The sequence below is a fragment of the Pan troglodytes genome, chromosome 12 (assembly GCF_028858775.2).
Source record: "Pan troglodytes isolate AG18354 chromosome 12, NHGRI_mPanTro3-v2.0_pri, whole genome shotgun sequence".
In the NCBI taxonomy this organism is placed as follows: Eukaryota; Metazoa; Chordata; class Mammalia; order Primates; family Hominidae; genus Pan; species Pan troglodytes.
Window position 1 is genome coordinate 18,838,493 of NC_072410.2, and position 21,146 is coordinate 18,859,638.

The 21,146-nt window shown below is 37.5% G+C and overlaps 1 long non-coding RNA gene across 1 annotated transcript in view; it reads right to left on the reverse strand.

Moving 5' to 3' along the window:
- The window catches only part of LOC745936 (uncharacterized), a 126,173-nt gene that overhangs the window by 96,049 nt on the left and 8,978 nt on the right, over positions 1–21,146 (reverse strand). The gene's annotated exons all lie outside the window — the stretch shown is intronic.

Sequence of the window (21,146 nt, forward strand, 5' to 3'; positions counted from 1 at the left end):
ACACCGTATGGATATTTAGCAGTTTGCAATAGGCTTGCTGACTGTCCTCCTACTTCGAAAGTGTGCACTATTACACAAAAGCATTATAGCATTTATACACTTTTATTTCCCCTTACCCCTTGTTACAGAACATCTGTGTCTTTCCCCACACCCTCAATCATGTATTATTCGTTACAGAAGTACTGTCTTTGCAGCAGCAACTAGTGAAGGAGTATTGGGAATTTTAGCGTGTTAAAATGACAATTTTTTTTTAGCTCTAGGTTATGATTTCCAAGTCATCTTAGGATTGCTGTTTTCCATTAGTCATATGCAGAAGTAACAATTCCTTAAAGTTAAGAAATCTTGGGACTCAAGTCAGGAACAAAGGAACAGGCTGTACTGTTGGCTTATAAAGAACATTTACTGGAATGCATTCTTCAATATACAAGTATGCAGAACCACTACAGATAGACAGCTGTGTGTCTAAACATTTGTGACAAACAGAACTCAGATGGGAATGTATTTCTTAAAGGAGAAAAAGGCATCAACATACATTCATTGCTTGGGCGTGAGAACAATACAAGCTTACAATATAGGTTGAGCAAAAGAGAGTCAGCTTGCGAAAAATGATGAGTTTTTTTATCTCTATGAAATACTTTCTGCAGTTGTCAGCATAGCTTTCTTGCTGCCTTATAATCTTGCAGCCAGTACAACTTTTTGATCATGAAAAAAACTCAGATGGCTTTATAGCCAACTTACTGTTAATGACCCAAGATAGATCCTTACTCTGTGAAATCTCATTGTGAACCCTACTGACTAAGGCAGTAAGGAGGTTTGAGGACTGAATGAGAGTCAAATATAGTAACAATAAGAGACAAATGAAGAGAAACATTGAAATGAACCGTCTCAGAATTCTTGGGATAACTTTTTAAAGCAAAGTGATTTATTAAAAAAATTATGAGACTGGATAAATCCCTATTGGGTGAGTAGTTATGTAATGAATACATACATGAATACAAACACAGATGGGATCATGAGACAGAGACAACATATCAGAGGGCCATGATTTTAAAACTAGAAAACTTTCTTCCCCTCTGATGTCAATACATTAAATTATGTTAGAAATTGTGGTTTGCCTTAAAAAAAAAAAAACTCTAAAAGAGTATCTTTTCTCTGCCTAGAATGTCTCTTACTACATTTTTTTTTCCTTTTGAAACACTACATGTAATTAAGATCCAGTTCAATGCTTTGATGAATCCATATTTATAGTGTAGTTGTTATACTGGTCAATCTATATTTCCCTAAAACTATTAATAAATTGGTTACTTCTTAAAAGTAGGCCATGTCTTATTTGTCATTTCTCACAGGAATCTTAGCTTAGCTATCAGAAGGATAGTCCTAGATATTGAGGAAATGTTAAATATTGAATGGAAGACACACATTACAATTCAATAACTGAGCCTATCCTAGAATAAAACAAATGAAACAATGTAGAAGCAGCTGTGTTAAATGTAAATAAATAATAGTCCACATGGACTAAGTATTAAATGTAAAAATAAACAATACAAACTAAAAAACACAGGTGAATATTAACATGCTCTTATTGTGAGGGAGGGCTTCCTAAGCATACCACCCAGGTGAATCTATAAATGAAAATATTAATTTGACTATATAAAATTGTGAAAGCTTTGTGATATGAAAATATGTTAAGTTATATAGCCAAAAGTACCTACGTGGGATACCTTCTTTCACATACTAAAAATATGTAAGAAAGGTTTAATCCTTGTAATGTAAAAAGTTATTTCAGATCCATAATAATAAGTTCAAGCATCCCAATATAAAAATTGACAACATACATTTATTAGCCTGTTTCCATGCTGCTGATAAAGACTTACCCAAGACTAGGCAATTTACAAACGAAAGAGGTTTATTAGAAGTACAGTTCCGCATGGCTGGGGAGGCCTCACAATCATGGAGAAAGGTGAAAGGCACATCTCAGATGGTGGCAGACAAGAGAAGAGAGCTTGGGTAGGGAAACTCTCCGTTTTAAAATCGTCAAGTCCACAAGGCCCTTTCCTTTTCTGATATAAACCAAAAATTAAGTCAACAATAGGATCGTCTATTCTTCCTACCATTTAATACTTTTTTTTGAGATCATGTCTTTAAGGAGTATGTTAGGAAGATTGCTTGAGCCCATGAGGTTGAGACTGCAGTGAGCTGTGATGGTACCACTGTGCTCCAGCCTGGGTGACAGAGCAAGAGTCTGCCTTTCAAAAAATTTAATAACTATTAATCTTGTTTTGCATGTTTATAAGAATTTCCTTCCTTCCTTCCTTCCTTCCTTCCTTCCTTCCTTCCTTCCTTCCTTCCTTCCTTTCTCTCTCTCTCTCTCTTTCTTTCTTTCTTTCCTTCTTTCCTTCCTTCTTTCTTTCTTTCTCTCTCTCCTTCTTTCCGTCCTTCCTTCCTTCCTTCTTCTTTCTTTCTTTTCTTTTTTTGGTTGAGACAGGGTCTCACTCTGTTGCCCAGTTTGGAGCGCAGTGGCATGGCCAGGGCTCACTGCAACCTTGGACTATTAAGCTCAAGTGATCCTCCTGCCTGAGCCTCTTGAATAGCTAGGGCTCCAGGCCTGTGCTACCACACCTGGGCTTTAAAAGCATTTTTGAGCTAGGTAAGCTGGTCTGAATGCAATTCATTCAATTACGTATGCATTCATTCAATCAACAAACATTTATTGAGTTCCTACCCTCTATTAGATCATGCTGTAGACTCTGTGAACAAGAAAGGCAAAGCCTCTGCTTTTACGGAGCTAACATTAGAATGAAGAAAGACAGACAATAGCCAGGTTAACAGATAAACAAGGTAATTTTGGTGCAGGAAGAGAATAACTCAGGTAGTCTGCTTGGACTTAAATAGGGTAGGCCAAGTTTGGTTGATGTGCAGAGGTGGCCTCTCCAAGGTTGCATTTGGAAAAGAAAAAGCCAGCCAAGCAATTTCTATGAGAGTTCTGGTTCAGGCACAGAAAACAGCATATGCAGGAAAGGTCCCTAGACAGAAGACAGTTGGGCTGTTCTAGAAACAGCAGGAACATGAAATGCAGCTGTAGGATCATGAACAACAGGGGTGGAGTGTGAGAGGCATGGTTGGAAAGGTAGACACAAACTCGTTCAGGCAGACCCTTGACAGATATTTGAACTTTCAGGTTGTATTTCAAGGAGAGTGGAGTGGCATTCGAGGAGAGACACAATAGTTAGGTTTTGGCCAACAGGAGGCACTGGCAGAAGTCTAGAGAATGAAGGGGAAGCAGCGAGGGCACTTTTTCCTGCCCTCCTTACACTTGCTGAGCAGGGCATGACGATGACAGCAATCTGATCTGACAGCTCTTGCCCAGATACCCTCTTCTCCAGGTCAGCTGTCTCTGGATCCTAATCACACTGCTCCTGCCATTGTGCCTCCAGATCTGTGCATGGTACCAGCTCCTATTCCTGTTGGCTCCTGGGTGATTCATCACTCCTTCTCTTAGCCCCGTTCACTCCTTTGCAAAATGGCCTCCATGAGCGTCTGGTTGGTAATCTCTTTAAGTTGCCTGTTTTCTGCTGGAGAGCTAGCTGATACAGTTTTAGAGTGGTGCCAGGTCTATGAGATGAAAGGTATCACATGGGACCACATATCATTTGAAGGCCAAGTCCACAAGGCCCTTTCCTTGTCTGATATAAACCAAAAATTAAGTCAAAAATAGGATCATCTATTCTTCCTACCATTTAATACTTTTTTTGAGATCATGTCTTTAAGGCGTATGTTAGGAAATTCTGTTCCTTTAGAGAGCACTTTGCTGCCTCCCTCAAATCCTGGGGTGGGACGAGTGTGCATTAGCTGATTGAGCCTGACTACAAACCACAACATGGAATCACCACTCTATCAGCCCTAGTACAGACAGGTCTAAGGGCCGAGAGACTCTTGAAAATAATTTCTACTACATTTAGCTTATGCCATACGTCTAAAAAAGAAGCCACAATTTTTACAAATGGCAAACATCATGTGTCCCTTTCTGAATTTTGCTAACTCTCTTGAAGGACGACAGGCAGCAGTTATTGTTCATTTGTTTTAAAGTTATTATTACTTCTTTTATAGTCACACTTATTATTATTATTATTATTATTATTATTATTATTATTATTATTGAGAAGGAGTCTCGCTCTGCCGCCCAGGCTGGAGTGCAGTGGCGCGATCTCGGCTCACTGCAAGCTCCGCCTCCCGGGTTCACACCATTGTCCTGCCTCAGCCTCCCCATAGCTGGGACTACAGGCGCCCGCCACCACGCCCGGCTAATTAACACACATTATTTTCTAGGTGTGCTCAAAATTTTTGGTAGTTACTCACTAATAAATATGAATTCTTGGCGAGAGAGCATTTACTCTATTTATAAATGAGTATTTCCCAGCATGAACTTGACTGCTACATCTTGTCAGACGCTATGGCAATGAAAGGATGGATTTTGAGACATTCTCTATTTTAAGGTTTGACGAATGATGTAGCTTCATTTTTGATACATTGACATTGCCTAGATCACAAAGGTAACCTACAAAAAGTGTAGTCTAAGAAAAGCAGAGCTAATTAAAGCCACAAACAGACCTACACATGAAAAAAGATTTGTCCTTCATTAAGACAGAAAATATCCTCTAAATTCAGCATAAGGACCATGTTTTCCCTATCCAGATGGCTAGTCTAAGCACAAGGGTCAAAATCAGGATGGTTTCACGTTTTCAGTTTTTGCTAATAAACAGATATTTTTATTTCCCTATTTTTTATCTAAAGATATGCTCCCAAACTCCTGACTTATAACAGTGTCTTTTTCTCACAAAACTGATGCTTCTTTTTTTTTTTTTTTTTTTTTTTTTTTTTTTTTTTTTTTTTTTTTTGAGACAGGGTCTCACTGTCGCTCAGGCTGGAGTGAAGTGGTGTGATCTCAGCTCCCTGCGTCCTCCAACTCCTGAGTTCAAACTATTCTCCTGCCTCAGCCTTCCGAGTGCTGGGATTACAGGCGCCACCACGCCCAGCTAATTTTTAATTTTTTGTTAGAGACAGGGTTTCACCATGTTGGCCAGGCTCGTCTAGAACTCCTGACCTCAGGTGATCTGCCTGCCTTGGCCTCTCAAAATGCTGGGATTACGGGTGTGAGCCACCGTGCCCAATCACAAAGCTGATTCTTGAATTTTAAGAATTAATTGTAAGCTTTATGAAGCTATTTTATACTTCTAATACTTTCTTCTCAGAATAGGAGATATTTTTTTCTCTCTCTCTCGCCCCGACCCCCTATCTCTTCCTTCCCCTTGTCCGCTCTCTCTCACTGTCTCTGAATGATGCTAGCACCTTATTAATGTTTGGGAATTTCTTTAATGCACCACACACTCAAGGAACTTACTTCCTTTATAGAATATATAGACATGTCATTTACATTAAGGACATTTGATCCTGATTATTTTCCAGCCTTGTGATTGAGAGTAGAAATGCAGGACACTTTCTGTTTCAGAAGTTTGTCGTTGTTGCATTCATCCTGGCTCTTCAGTGTCAACGTATGATTTTACAGCAACGGGAAGGGTATTAGATCGCATTTGCCACCCTTTCATCTTACTTTTCCTTAAACTCTGTGCTGATTTTTACCTTCCACACATGCTAACATTTCTGTTATGAAAATGGTCCCAGTGAGTTTCAAAACCCCCAGGAAAACATAACTTCATTTAGAAATACTGTTTTGTATTTTTAGTAGCGTGATGGTGAGGGTCTGTAATCCCAGCTACTCCAGAGGCTGAGGCAGGAGAATCACTTGAACCCAGGAGGCGGATGCTACAGTGAGCCGAGGTTGAGCCATTGCACTCTAGCCTGGGAAACAAGAGTGAAACTGCGTCTCAAAAAAAAAAAAAAAAAAAGAAACATTTGTTTTTTTTATTTTATATTGCCACTCTTTTGTTACATTTTATGTACACATTAACATGTGCCTTTAAAATGTTTTTCAGATCTCCAAATCTAAAACATTATGCGATAGGGTAAAACAGACTTCTTTTATTGTTTGGAATACTGTGCTCATTTTTAAGTTATATAATGTACTTACCTGCATACTCTAAGAAAGATAAATGGTATACTTCTTTCAGGAAGCCTAACAAGATATATTCTTCAACAATCTTTGGCAAATTTGTCTTTTAATTCACTGTTTATATTCTTGAATTTTCTAATATAGCTCTTTGCTTTAAGTATTTATCTGCTTACATATACATGTATGTATATGAAAAGAACGATAGCTGTATCTTCCTCTCCATCTAGTTTGAAGTAGGAGTTGAGGTCTTTATTTAAACCATTTTAATTATGCATTTCCTTTATTTATTGAGACAATTTGGGGAATACCTACTGGATAATACAAATAATATAAAATTTTATAAACTAGTAATAGGGTTGTAAAACTTATAAATTCTGTAAAAGAGTTAGGTTCTAAAAGTACAGGAGAAATATTTTCTATTCCCTGTGTTCCAAAGTAGAAATCACTCATTAAATATTTCTGCTGTTTCATAGTTCCTGAGTTTCATATGCTACGTGTCATTATCACAACATTCACACTGCATTATTTAAGTCTGGAGCAGTACTATTGAAATATCATGCAGTCTTGTCCCTGAAACAATGAAAAATTCATCATTACTCAGGAAATCTATTCAATGAAAGTTTACAAAAAAAATGGTTAGCCTGAGGATTCCCTGGAACATCTTTTGTTTAATGCATGCTAAGTTTTCACCACAGAATAAAAGTAACTTTTACATTTTGCAGGATGGATGAATGGCATGAAGGGTTATGTTTTCATGGCTACGACCATAAAATGGGCAAATTTTATTAATTTGATGCCAGTTACATAGAATGTGTGACAACTTTGCCTGCCTGTGGTGATATCCACCCATCATAGTGTTTGTAAATACATAAATGCGAGGTAAATTGATGGTGTAAATAGAATTGTAAGTACTTGGTCAACTTTTTTGAGAAAAGATAACTTCTGAGAAAAATTGCATATCTGTGACTAGATGTTCTTATCACTTCATCAAATGGACTGAATGTGTTTGTAGTGGTTCAAGTGACTCTACGTTCTAGAAAAGGGGAATTTAGGTTCTACCTCTGTGCCTCACCTGCCTTTTCTGTCTTCAGAGTCCTCTTCACATTGAGATTCTGTTCCACAACTCTAAAATCCTGAGTTTTCAGTATTTCAAATTGACCTCTAATATTAAGTGTATATAATATGTGTTATATAATATCATCAATTTTTAGTTACCTCTATCTATGATTATTAATAAGTCCTCAGGTGTCTGGATAAGTTCCACATTTAAAAAATACCTACTGTTTTCATGAAGCCTGATAATATTGAACTCATAAGTTGTTGGATTTCATCTCCTTATCCATTCACTGCTAATTGCCAGTAAAAATATTTTAAAGAAGGAGAAAACAGGGAGAAAATCCTTCAGCTATATACTGAGACTATGAATGCTCATTAAGAGATATTACTTGTTCATTAAGATAAAATTCCCCTCGAATAAAATGACATGTTTTCATGTAGAACAGAGGGTAAAGCACCAAACCCAAGATTGAAGTGGACATTCCTGGAAGTCCTAAGCATTTCTATGAGGACATTTCTAATACATGGACACTTAGAAATTGCTACTACCCCTGCCAAAAAAATTGCACGGGGAATTTCGTAGCTGTGGGAGAACTCAGGTTACTGAAACCACCATTTCAAATATAAACCTATTAACTAAACAGATTCTAACCCAATACATTTATATGTTCCTAAATATTACACAATAAAGTTTTATAGTTAAAAGCTCAGGCTTCTTAGCATGTATTTGTAAAAATGCTGATTTATCATATGCATTTTACAAAGCTTAATATGCATTTACAAAGGTTATTCTTCATTTATTTGAATAATAGGCTAAAAAAGCCATAATTACAAAAATCAGAAATGTTGCTAAGATGTTTATCTTGTTATTGGGTGCAAAATTTTGCCTCACTTTGAGTTTTGGTGGTGTGACTGTCTGTGTTTTAAAACTTTCCAGAAATGGGTCCCTTTATATTCTAAACATTCTCATAGTTTTTCTTATATGACAAGAGCTTCTCTCCAGCTACTCTATCAGCAATCACAATATAATTTGGACAGGTAACCGTTTATTTCATTGATAAACCATATTTTCTTACAACTATTCAGGCATAAATGTCCCAAAAATTTGCTGAATATGTGATGTGAATAATTAATGAAAAAACAAGAGACATATTTTAACGATAGAAGAAACCAAAATAATTTTTAAAATACACTATCAATAGTTTATATTGGCGAAAACATTCAATGTCTGCTTGACTAAAGGCTAAGATTGGCTGCTATGTTTTTCTTAGAAATACACAATTGACTGCTATTGCTTTCTCTTTGGATAATACCACTGTGCTTTTATTTACAGCAGGGAACTCATGAAAGACAGAATCATTATTTTAATTAATTGAACAAGTACATGGTGATTGTCAATTCTGTGCCAGATGCTATGCTATGCACTGGACATAGAGAAATTGAGGTAGCACAGTGCTAGGCGTGGAAATGAGCCTAGGAGAAGGCTTGCTCATGAGGTGAAGCTTAATGAGAGCTGGGACTTATTTGGGTGGGAAAATTGTGGTGTGGGAAGCTTCCCATGTAAAGAACGGCATGAGTGTCTCTTGTATGTATTTACAGCCTCTGCGCTTACTTCAGCAATGCTTTTAGCATAATAGGTGACTGCAATTGTTTGCTGAGCAAAATTCAGTAACTATCTACATAACCTACTGTTGCTTGACCCTGGGCCTGCCATTTCAGTCAGTTGTCCTGGAAGTTTCCAAATGGGTATAGAGTGGGTTATTTTGTTTTATTTTATGTTATTTTTATGATACTTTAAGTCCTAGGATACATGTGCAGAACGTGCAGGTTTGTTACATAGGTATACACATGCCATGGAAGTTTGTGGCACCCATCAACCTGTCATCTACATTAAGTATTTCTCCTAATGCTATCCCTCCCCTAGCCCCCCATTCCCTGACAGACCCCAGTGTGTGATGTTCCCCTCCCTGTGTCCAGTGTTCTCATTGCTCAACTCTAAAATGGGTAATTTTAAAAACGATATAGGCTAGTTAGAGAGATTTTACACCTTTATAATACAAGTCAAGTCATTATTAATTACATACTAAAATTAATGGTAAGTACAAGAAAACACCTTTCTTTACTCAACAAATAATTGATTGACCATAACGTATGCTTTTTAGAGCACAGCATAATTCATCCTTTATGAAGATGGCTGATTTTATGCATGAAAATACGTGTATGGTTCTTTTTTTTTTTTTTTTTTTTTGAGATGGAGTCTCACTCTATTGCCCAGGCTGGAGTGCAATGGCACAATCTCGGCTCACTGCAAACTCCACCTCCCGGTTCAAGCGATTCTCCTGCCTCAGGCATGGTGGTGGGCGCCTGTAATCCGTTCCGAGTAGCTAGGATTACAGATGCTCATCACCACGCCTGGCTAATTTTTGTATTTTTAGTAGAGACAAGGTTTCACCACATTGGCCTGGCTGGTCTCAAAATCCTGGCCTCAAGTGATCCACCTGCCTTGGCCTCTCATGTATGGTCCTTGACAGATGATTTTGTTTGAAAGAGCTCTGATTCTGGGCAGAGCTGGGGTAAAACAGGCCAAAAAAGAGAGAGTTCTGATGTGAAATGCTCACTAAAATAGAAGTGTCTGGCTTTTCATGGGCAACCAGGGATTGAGAGAGAAAGAGGGACTAGGGCAGAGAAGTTCAAGGAGAAGAAAAGTATGGGGAGAATTAGGAGAGAGAAGAGGTCCAGGAAGTTGGCAAGAAACAAGAACCTAAAGGAAACTTGCCACAAGGATATCCTTATGTTGAAGAGGCCCAGCATATGTTTTACACTTCTGGTTTTGCTGTGCTGTGCTACCCTTCAAACTGATTTCCCCTGTTACCCAAAACTTTTAGGAAAAATCTGATGCACAGTGACATCTTAAAGGAGCAGTGTCCACCCTGGGGAAACAGAGGCCCAGAGGAAGAGAAGAGCTGTAGGAACCAGCAGCTACCTTTTGGAGTCAAGGGATACAGGAAAGCAATTTGTTATGCAGTCTAATTCAGACTTAAGTGCAGAACAGTCTTTCTTCAAATTATACTAAAATGAACTATTGAATATGGAGCAGAATAGCACCTGACCTCTCTCATGTAAGGATTCACAAATATATTTAATAAGAGACAAATCAATCACTACAATAATTATTATCAGATTTCAAAGATAAAGGCATTTTTAGGCTGGAGTAATCAGCTTTGGCTAAAAAAAGTGACTCCATTGGAGAAAGAAATTGAGGGACAGTAAGAATAAAGTGGGAGGAGGGGGGCATCTCAGATGGAAGTCAGGAAGTGATGCTGGTGTTTAGACTGAACTAGAAGCAACAAGTTGGTGTTTATGGGCATGAGCATTGGAGTCAATAGACCTAAATTGGATCCCCACTCTGATACTACTTAGTTCAGTAATCTAGAGCATTTTTGCTAACATGTTTGTGTTATGAGGGGAATTAAGTGATAACACTATGCAAACTAATTTCCTTGTGGCTTGGCACATAATCAGTTCTTATAAGGATAGTTATGTAGACTAGACAATGAATAGATGACTAAACATTATGCCTGAAGAAACTACAGGTGAACTCTATAGACTAAAATTTGTGTCTGTGCAGAGCTTGAGTAAAGAGCTACTCGGGAGGCTGAGGCAGGAGAATGTCGTGAACCCGGGAGGCGGAGCTTTTGGGGAGCCGAGATAGCACCACGGCACTCCAGCCTTGGGTGCCAGAGCGCGAGACTCAAAAAAAGCTTTACTTTAAGTGAGAATTCCTTGAGCAAGGGCAAAGATGACTGCAACATGACGATAGGGGAGACTTGTCCCAAGTCGGGGCTCATGTTGCTGCTTGGATAATGATCGAAATAAAATTCCATTGTGAACTTCGGACATCACCTCAAAACCAGCATTGGTGATTACATAAGCAAATGGGGCCAATTCATATCAGCGCTGAAAGACTTTGGAATCAAACTGTGCAATTTATGGCCCAGCTATCTAAATGCGACTCAGAGTTGGGGAAAGAACATCTTTTTCTGGTCCTTAAAGGTCAGAGTGAAGCTCTGGACCATAAAGGCTCATCCTGGCAGAGAGACGCCATGCCCTTGGGGGCTCCTTCTCATGGAGACACCCGAAGCTGAGACAGGGTTGCTGCTTTCTGTTGGGAGAGGAGGGCAGAACCAAACTTTGGGGCTTGCTTTGTGCCTTCAGAGACTTAATGGAGAAGAACCAGGAAGCAAGGAACAGTTAGAGACTATTAGAATGGTCTTTGTAAATACCTGTTCTGTGGATTATTCTCTTCTTTCCATCTTACTATCTAAAAGAAGGGTCTGTATAATAATGCAATCATTTGGAATTTACCAGTTCACCTTTTGTAAACAGTCTACGATTCTATTAAAGGCATATCCTCATCAGTCTGTGTAAAAATTTTGAGTAAATTTTAAGCTAATGTAAATTATTATTTTTATAGGAAGTGCCGTACATTCTCACCAGGATAAATAGACTTAGGAGAGGCACTAACCTTATTGTAGAGGAAAAGTCTATCAACAATCTGAATTATAAACAAAACACCCAAAAGTTATGGAAATAAACTGTCATGTTTTCACTAGAACTCATGGATGAAAGAAGGGAACGTAGCTACTCAAAAAATAATCAGTCAACACTTACAAACCAACTGCCTAGACAAGAAGATAAAAATAAATGTAAACACTCAACATTACCATACATATTTTATTTAAGAAATCACAACTTTCTTGTAAAGTGTTATCCCTCAATTTATTTTTTTCCACACATCTCCTTTGGTGATATCATAATACAGTAGTAACTGGTCAGTATCAAAAAAGTCTATACTGCATCTACATTAGTAACAGAGTTTGGTTCCATCTCTGAAGGTTAGAGTTCTTGAGCATATCTCTCAATGTGAGTCCCAATTAATTCAATCCACAAGCGAGATGGGTCACATCTTAGGGAAGGAAAGGAAAGGAGAAGGACTCTGAGCATGTTGACCTCATCAGGACTCAGCCCAACGCCTGACACCTGTGCCCACGTTCACAGGCTGATTAATGGGCTGTCACTTCAGTTGTTGACTGGTGAATTATTTATACTTATACACCGCTAAATAATTTAGAGCTGATATCTTAAATTACAGCTGAGAGTGACTAGAGGAAGGTGGCCTTAAACTCCAACTGGAGATCAATGCCCTTGTTCTCAGGGAACTTTAGACCACAATTTTTGCTGACTGTTCTCAGAAGAAAAGATGGAAAAGAAAATATATGTCAATTGGGTATAACATGTTAGAGAGGGTGAAATGCTTCAGCAATCAAAGAGAAAGTTGCCTTAAAAAACACAAACAAGATACAGCTCTGAAGGATACTAAAATTTTATAGAAAAAGAAAATATTTGGCTTCAAAATTTAATAATGAAATCTAGACCTACTGTAGGTTTTAAACTTCGCCTTAAAGAAGTTTACCATGCTCTCTTATCACAGAAGATCTGGATACATAGTGATTTTCACCTGTGGCTATTGCATTACATTTTGTTTTGTTTCTATAATGCAGCAAAGATGGCTTAGAAATAAAATATCCATTAACATAGCACAGGGTGGGATAGGGCAGTGATGTGATTGCATCTAGACATATTAAATTGAGAAGAGTAAAAGAAAGCGGGGGAAGGTTGAGAAGAAAAGTAAGAGTGTGAAGATTTTTAGCACCTTACTGATACCACAATGTGTTTTTGGAGTAGCCAAATAGATTGCGGAAAGTTATCTTAATAAGTGATTATTGCGTTTAATTTACTAAGACTGAATATGTATTATGCAAATAAGAGGTAAGCGTTTTAAGACAACATTAAAATATAACGAGGGATTTTCTATTAACTTAAATGGAGTTTGTGGAATGTGTATGTGTGTGTGTGTTTGTGTTTAAAGAGCATATCAAAGAAAAATGGAACTATTATAAGCTCTACTTCCCCTGATCACTATCTTTTTATACACACTTCATATAAATTTCCTCCCACATTGGCGTTTACAAGCATATTCTTTTTTTAATACATGGCAATATTAAATACTTGTTGATAGTGACTACTTAATAATTAACTTTGGTGGCTGCATTGATATGCTCTGACATTACTGATGGCTTGCCTTTCATCATAAGCTTCTTACGAAAAGGTCTTAACAATATTTGCCTAAAATCAGATAGGCCCAGATCTCCAAAGGATGTCCTTTCCTTGATAAATGAAAAAAAGAACTTAACTAACCCTCTTTGCTTTTATGACATATATTGTATTATGATGGCAAACAGAGAAACAGTGTGGGTGAGTCTTGGGGATAGATAGGATGTGGAGTTTCTTCTGGGCTAGGGGCAGTCCTGCTCTTTCACGACTTTGAATAAGATACTCACTTGCCTCATTCTTTGTTTGAACCACCAATGCTCAATATCTCCCTCTAGTTTCCAGAAGAGGTATTTGGCAATTTCTGTCTCCTGCAATATAATGGTGACTTTGCAAGGCTGTTCATGATTTCTCTTTTAATCTGCATAGCATTTTGAACAGATAGTCATTTTGACCAAGAATAGGGGCGGAATTCTGGAGTGAAAAAGTCCCAAACAAGTCAACCTCCTTTCCCTGGATTTCACGGAATTTCTTAGTGACACAATAGTATTCTGTTTCCAAAATTAGATATAATCATCTTCACCTTTGTAAAGGTTAATAGACACTTAAAACCAACAGCAAGTGATTGGATAGGCTTCTAAATGTGAGTTTCCAAGATCAAACAACCTGGCTTAGTGCTACTACAAATATCAAAATATTGAAATATTTACTCTTTTAATATGGTACTTGCCATGAACATGTACAACAAGAGGACCAGACAAGGAAGCCCCTTTGTGACCACAGACCTGAGACTCCTGTCCCCTCCCTAGAAACAGAGAGATGGCAACACAACCACAGCAAGGCCTGGATCGGCCACACTCTCTGCTCCCAATGGGCAGTGGTGGGTACGGACCCTCTGTTCCCATGAATTTGAGACTCCACTCCCCCACCAGGAAGCTTCAGGGCTGGCAGACATAGCTAAAATAAGCAGGCTGGCTTGAAAAGCCTCTTTGTCCCGGCAGGCCTGCTGCCTCCCCCACTGAGAGACCCTCAGAAATATGGCAGGAAGCCCCTTCTGCCCCCTTAGAAGGCACCATCAGGGAACAGTGGGAATCTGAGCAGTATCAGACAAACCAAGCAGACCAAAATAACACCATAAAGGCAGTAAAAATGAAATTGTCATTTGAACTCCATCCCACAAACGTGTGCTAAACATGACAGAATAATGAACTGTTAAATGATGTAAATAGGATCCAGAGAATCATAACATGATAGACAAAATGTACAAGATACAACTGAAAATCACTCATTATACCAAGGAACAAGAAAAATCATAATGTGAATGAGAAAACTCAATTATCTGATGTCAACCCTGTGATGAAATCAATGTTGGAATCATCTAACAAGGATCTTACAGCAGGTATTATAAAAACGCCTCAACCAGCAGTTTCAAATTCTCTGGAAACAAATTAAAAACAACGTGCAAAGAAATAAATGTTATGTAAAAGAACCAAATGAAAATTAGGGAACTGAAACTTAATAACACTGCTTCCCACCCCCACATACACAACACACACATACACACACAATCTCTCTGATGGGCCCAGTAGAAGTGTGGATACAACAGGGAATAGGATCAGTTCACTCGAGGATAGATCAATAAAACTTACCCATCTTGAACAACAGGGAGAAAATAGACTGAAAAAAAAGAGGGAGACTATTAATGGGCCACTTGGAATCTCATAATGAGAGGAGAAATAGAGTGAAGCTGAAAAAATATTTAAAGAAATATTCTTTGAAAATGTTCCAAATGTGATGAAAAACACAAGTCTACAGATTTACGAAAATGTGCAAATACCCAAAAGAACTAAAAAAAAGAAAACATCCACACAATGACACACCATAATGAAATTGCTGAAAACTAAAGACAAAGAAAAATATATTAATGGTAGCTAAAGAGGAGTAACAAATTACCTGTAAAAACGTAAATGATCAGGATAACAAACTTCTCTTCTAAAACAGTGAAAGGCAGGAGGAAATGTAGAATGTTCTACTGCAACAAATATGCCACTTTTTTCAAGTGCTCCCGGAATATTTATCAAGATAGACCATATCCCGGGTCATAAACAAACCTCAACAAATTTAAATGAATTGAAATCATATGGTGTGTTCTCTGACTATAATGGAATCAAACCAGAAATCAGAAACAGAGGGAAAAGGGGATAAGTTCTAGACACACAGAGATTAAATGATACATTCTAAATAACCTGTAGGTGAAATAGTAAATCCCTAAGGAATTAGAGATACATAGAATTGAATGAAAATAAAAACATACGATATCAAAATATGTAGAATGCTGCTGATGCAGTGCTGAGAGAAAAATCACACGATTGTAATGATTAATTTTAGATGCTAATTTGCAAGGTGTTTGGAGTGAAATTAATATTCAAATTAATGAACATTGATTAAGCAGATTGCCATTCATAATTTGGGCAGGTCTTATTCAATTGACTAAAGGCCCAAATAGAACAAAAAGCCTGGCCTTCCCAAGCAAGAGGGAATTTCCTAGCAGTCTGCCTATAGAATTCATCGGTATGATCAACTCTTCTGGTCTCAAGCCTGCCAGTCCACCCTGCAAGTTTTGGTATTCCAAGACTCAATATTTGCACGAGCCATTTTAGTTTCCACCTCAACACTAGGTAAGAAGAACAAGATAAACACAAAGCAACAGGAAGACAAAAATCAAAATCAAAATCAAATCAATAAAATGGAAAATAGGAAAACATAAAGAATAATCAATGAAATAAATTATTCTTTGAAAAATTTCATAAAATTGATAAACCTCTAAGATAGAAAAGTCACCAATATCATGAATGAAACGGGATATAATTACTATATATATTTAATTGATTATATATAGTTATATATGTGTGTGTACATATCTCAGACACACACACACATATATATATACATATTTATACATACACACACAGAGAGAGAGAAAGAGAGACAAATGTCATGCTTATTTAAAAATCCCAGCATAGTTTTATGTAGACATAGACAAGCTTATTCTAAAATTTATGTGGGAAAGGACTGGCCCAAGAATAGCTAAAATGACTTTGACAAATGAGCATAAAGTACAAGAAATCCCTCTAAGTTATATCAAGGTAGATACAAGCTACATTATTAGGTAGCTACAGTAATCAAGTGTAATATAGCACAGGGATAGACAAATAGATTAGTGTAATCCAATAGACAACTAGAAAATGACCCACGCAAACATGTTCAACTGATTTTTTTGAGAAAACAATGCAAAAAAGAATTCAGTGGAGGAAGGAAAACTTGATTGCAACAAGTGGTACTGGATCAATTAGATGTCCATAGCAAAAAAATAAGCTTTGAGTTGAACCTCATATCTGATCTAAAAATGAACTCAAAATGGAACATGGATTAAAAGTGAATGTAGAACTGTAAAAGTTTTAGGCAAAAACATAGAAGTAAATCTTTGAGATCTGGCACTTGGCAAAGCATTCTTGGACTTGACATCAAAAACACAATCCATGAAAGCAGCAAGTTATGAATTGAGTCTCATCAAAATTAAATGATTTTGCTGTGTCAAAGGCCCTGTGAAGAGGATGGAAAGGCAACCTACAAACTGGGAGAAAATATTGCAGACCACGTAGCTGACATAAGACTTGTATCTAGAAAATATAAGACATTATAAAAAGTCAACAGAAAAAAAAGTAGTCCTATTAGAAAATGAAATAGGAACACTTTTACACCGTTGGTGGGACTGTAAACTAGTTCACCCATTGTGGAAGTCGGTGTGGCAATTCCTCAGGGATCTAGAACTGGAAATATCATTTGACTCAGCTGTCCCATTACTGCATATATACCCAAAGGATTATAAATCACGCTGCTATAAAGACACATGCACACGTATGTTTATTGCGGCACTATTCACAATAGCAAAGACTTGGAACCAACCCAAATGTCCAACAATGATAGACTGGATTAAGAAAATGTGGCACATATACACCATGGAATACTATGCAGCCATAAAAAAAGATGAGTTCATGTCCTTTGTAGGGACATGGATGAAGCTGGAAACCATCATTCTCAGCAAACTATTGCAAGGACAAAAAACCAAACACCACATGTTCTCACTCATAGGTGGGAATTGAACAATGAGAACACATGGACACAGGAAGGGGAACATCACACTCTGGGGACTGTTGTGGGGTGGGTGGAGGGGAGGGATAGCATTAGGAGACATACCTAATGCTAAATGATGAGTTAATGGGTGCAGCACACCAACATGGCACATGTATACATATGTAACAAACCTGCACGTTGTGCACATGTATCCTAAAACTTAAAGCATAATAATAATAATAATAATTAAAAAAAAGAAAATGACCAAAGGGCATGAAGAGACATTTCACTAAGAGGAGGACAAACAAATGACAAGTAAGCGCGTGAAAGGATGCCCAGGAATTAGCCATCACCAAATGGAAATGAAAATCACCATAGGATATCTCTACCTAACTAACAATGACTAAAATACAGCCAACATAAATAGTTACAATATCAAATCCTAGTGAGGATGCAGTGAAACTGGATTATTCATACATTGTTCATGGGAAAGTAAATAATACAGCCACTCTGAAAACCATTTTGGCAATTTCTTGTAAAACTGAAGATGCAATTACCATATGAGCCAACATTCGCACTCTGGGTCATTTAACCCTGAAAAAAATTTTAAAACATATGTTTATGTCAAATACACATTTTTTTAGCAGCTTTATTTAGAATAGTTCCAAACTAGAAATAGTCCAGATGTCTTTCAACAGATGAAGGGTATGGTATATCCACGTCACCGAATACTACTCAGTGACACAAAGGAAAGAACTATTTGCAACAATGTGGAGAAATGTTTGGGGTATTATGGTGCATGGAATAAACCAATCTCAAAAGCCAACCCTATACTGTGTTATACCATTTATATAACAGTTTTGAAATGACAACATTTTAGAACCCCAAAGTGTAAGAAAGTGGAGACATAAACTGTCCCACCACAGTCTTGTTTGGTTTGGCAGCTGGGCATAGGTAGCAGAGGGAAGAGAAAGGAAAGTTCTGAAACTATCTAGCTAGTATCATCAGAAAATTAAGACACTCATTAATCACTTATAAGATTATGTTTCTTTGCCCACAAATAACTGCATTTTAAAAGAAAAGGTAGAGAATCCGACATTCATGGATGAATTAATTTATTTTAAAGGTAGATTTTAAAAATCAGTGGGAAAATTTTTATTGGAGAAGGTGGAGAAGCAAAATTGGAGATCATTAATTATGTAGTAATTGAGTAGATGAATGAACAAATGAAACTAGGTAACAATTCTTTATGTACCCACTACCATTGCTGTACATTTATTTATTTTCATAGTGCAAACTGTGTGAGAAGGTGTGTTCAACATAGTGAATGGCAGTGAAACTTATTTCAAGATTTTTACTTGAAACCTTTGAATATTTGAACTTAAGAGCATTTGTAAATAAACCATACACGCATTTGCCATTTGAAAATAACTAGGTGATTTTAAATCCTCTTTAAACAAAAGTATTTGATGAACATAAGTCAAACAGATGCATCAAGACCAACACGGCATTCAAACCTATGATAAATCATCAGCACAAGGAATGCTGGCCATGACTGTCTTTGACGATTTACTAATATTTGAAAATATGAGGCCTGGTATGATTTTAAACCTCGGCAATTCCTTTTGATCACTTGGATGGAAGCATAGAATCATAGACATTTAAAACTATAAAGGTGGAGAAGGCATTGGAGGGAAAGTAACATTCTTAGGTATCTAGAGTAGAGCGCCAAGATCCTGGTCCTCCTGGCTTTGCTGGCTGGGAACAGTGCCAGCATGACAGCAGCAGCACTTTGTTAGGAAGGTGCTTCAAATTCCCACATTCTCCTTGTTGAGCTATTTTGCCAATGAAATAAGCACAACAGGACTTTGACATTAGGTGTTTTCCTCTGCTAGATCAACGGAAGTCTTCTTGCCTTTTGGGGCTTGTGTGCCCCCTCTGACCATGCAAAGCGAAATACGTTGCCTTTCCCCGTCTATTCTTATTGAAGTGTTTATGGATACAATTTTTTTGTACAATTGATCCTACACTAAGAGATGGGGATCTTGAGTCTACTGTTTTTCTACGCTCTCAGTTAAGAACAGGTACTGTGTAAACACTGGTTAAATGAATGCTGGCAGATTAACTTTATGTTAATTCCTTTCCCCACACATTTTGTTTTGCAAAAATGCAGAAGATACCAGGTCATTTTGTGTAAGAATGGGAAACACTTTTGGATTAGATAATGTGTGTTATCTATTATTTAATGGCCTCTTTATAAAATTAATTCAATAATATCAAGATATGTATTATCTCTCAACACAATGAGGAATATTGAAGTAATAATACACACATCTTTTGGAAGCAGATGTGATAATGAAGAAAATGTCACAAAAATAAGAATCTGATGAAAGTAAGTAAAATTGTAACTACTCAAAGATCATAATAGTATCTCTTTTTTATGGTTATTTTTCTAGAGCCATGCGCAGTGTGCAGCATATTGTTTGTTCTTGAGAACTAATGTTCTGGGGCGGTAAAAGGGCAATTATGGGACTCCTTAAAGGTGGTTACAAACATAACAAAAGAGTAAGGACAGATATTCCCTGTATATAAATGGAACATTTTAATGGGCCCATCTAATCCCATTTTTCGAAGGGAGCATCCTCCTACTCACAGAGCCATTGGAATTAGACAAATGCAAGTATTCCCTTCTCATTATGTGTGAGATTTTCCCTTACTTGAATTTTTGTGTAAAGCCTAATGGGGAAGACCAGGGCTTGGCAAACCTTTTCTGTAGGGAAGCACATCATAAATATTTCAGGCTTCCCGGGGACATGAGTCACTCAACCCTGCCATTTTAACACAAAAGCAGACATAGAAAATGTGAAAAGGAATGCATATTTCTATGTTTCAATAAACCTTTATTCACAAAAACAGGCAGTGGGGCAGAATTGGTCCAATGGCCGTAGTTTGCCAACCACAGTGATAGATGACTAGTGTGATACTGTTTTGTTAAATATATGAAATTTGAATTAACCGTTTCTCTAAGTATTTTGAAAGTATATTTAATATTGTTTTTGTTTTCATAACTAGGTAGTGATGTTCATTACACATAAAATATATCCTAAATAAATAAAATTGCCTATCTGTGTAGTTTGCATCATTCATATATTGTTATTCAATAACGTAGGTAGACTGGTTAAGAAGGCTAAAATTAGTGGGGAAATTTGGGAGCTGTGGCTTTTATTACTAGCTAATTTTTTACTTTATTGTCTTTGGCAAATCACAGAATAGTTACACACTACAGTCTTGAAAACAGATGCAACACTATCCACATGGCCCCTGATCTCATGTTCTTATACTAGGTGCCTTTGCATTGCTTATGACTTTGAGGTCAAATTGAATTTTCAGGATATAAGAAAGTGGCCAGTAGAGGCCGGGTGCAGTGGCTCACACCTGTAATCCCAGCACTTTGAGAGGCCAAGGTGGTCAGATTGCGAGGTCAGGAGTTCAAGACTAGCCTGGCCAACTTGGTGAAACCCCATCTCTACTAAAAATACAAAAATTAGCTGAGTGTGGTGGTGGGCGCCTGTAATCCCAGCTACTTGGGAGGCTGAGGCAGAAGAATTGCTTGAACCCAAGAGGTGGAGGTTGCAGTGAGCTGAGTTCGTGCCACTGCACCCCAGCCTGGGTGACAGAGCAAGTCTTGGGCATGGGGGGCGGGGTGGCAGGGGAAGAAAGTGGCCAGTAGAATGCTATAGATTTAAAAGTGCTGTATTTGTCAGGATTCTCCAAAGAA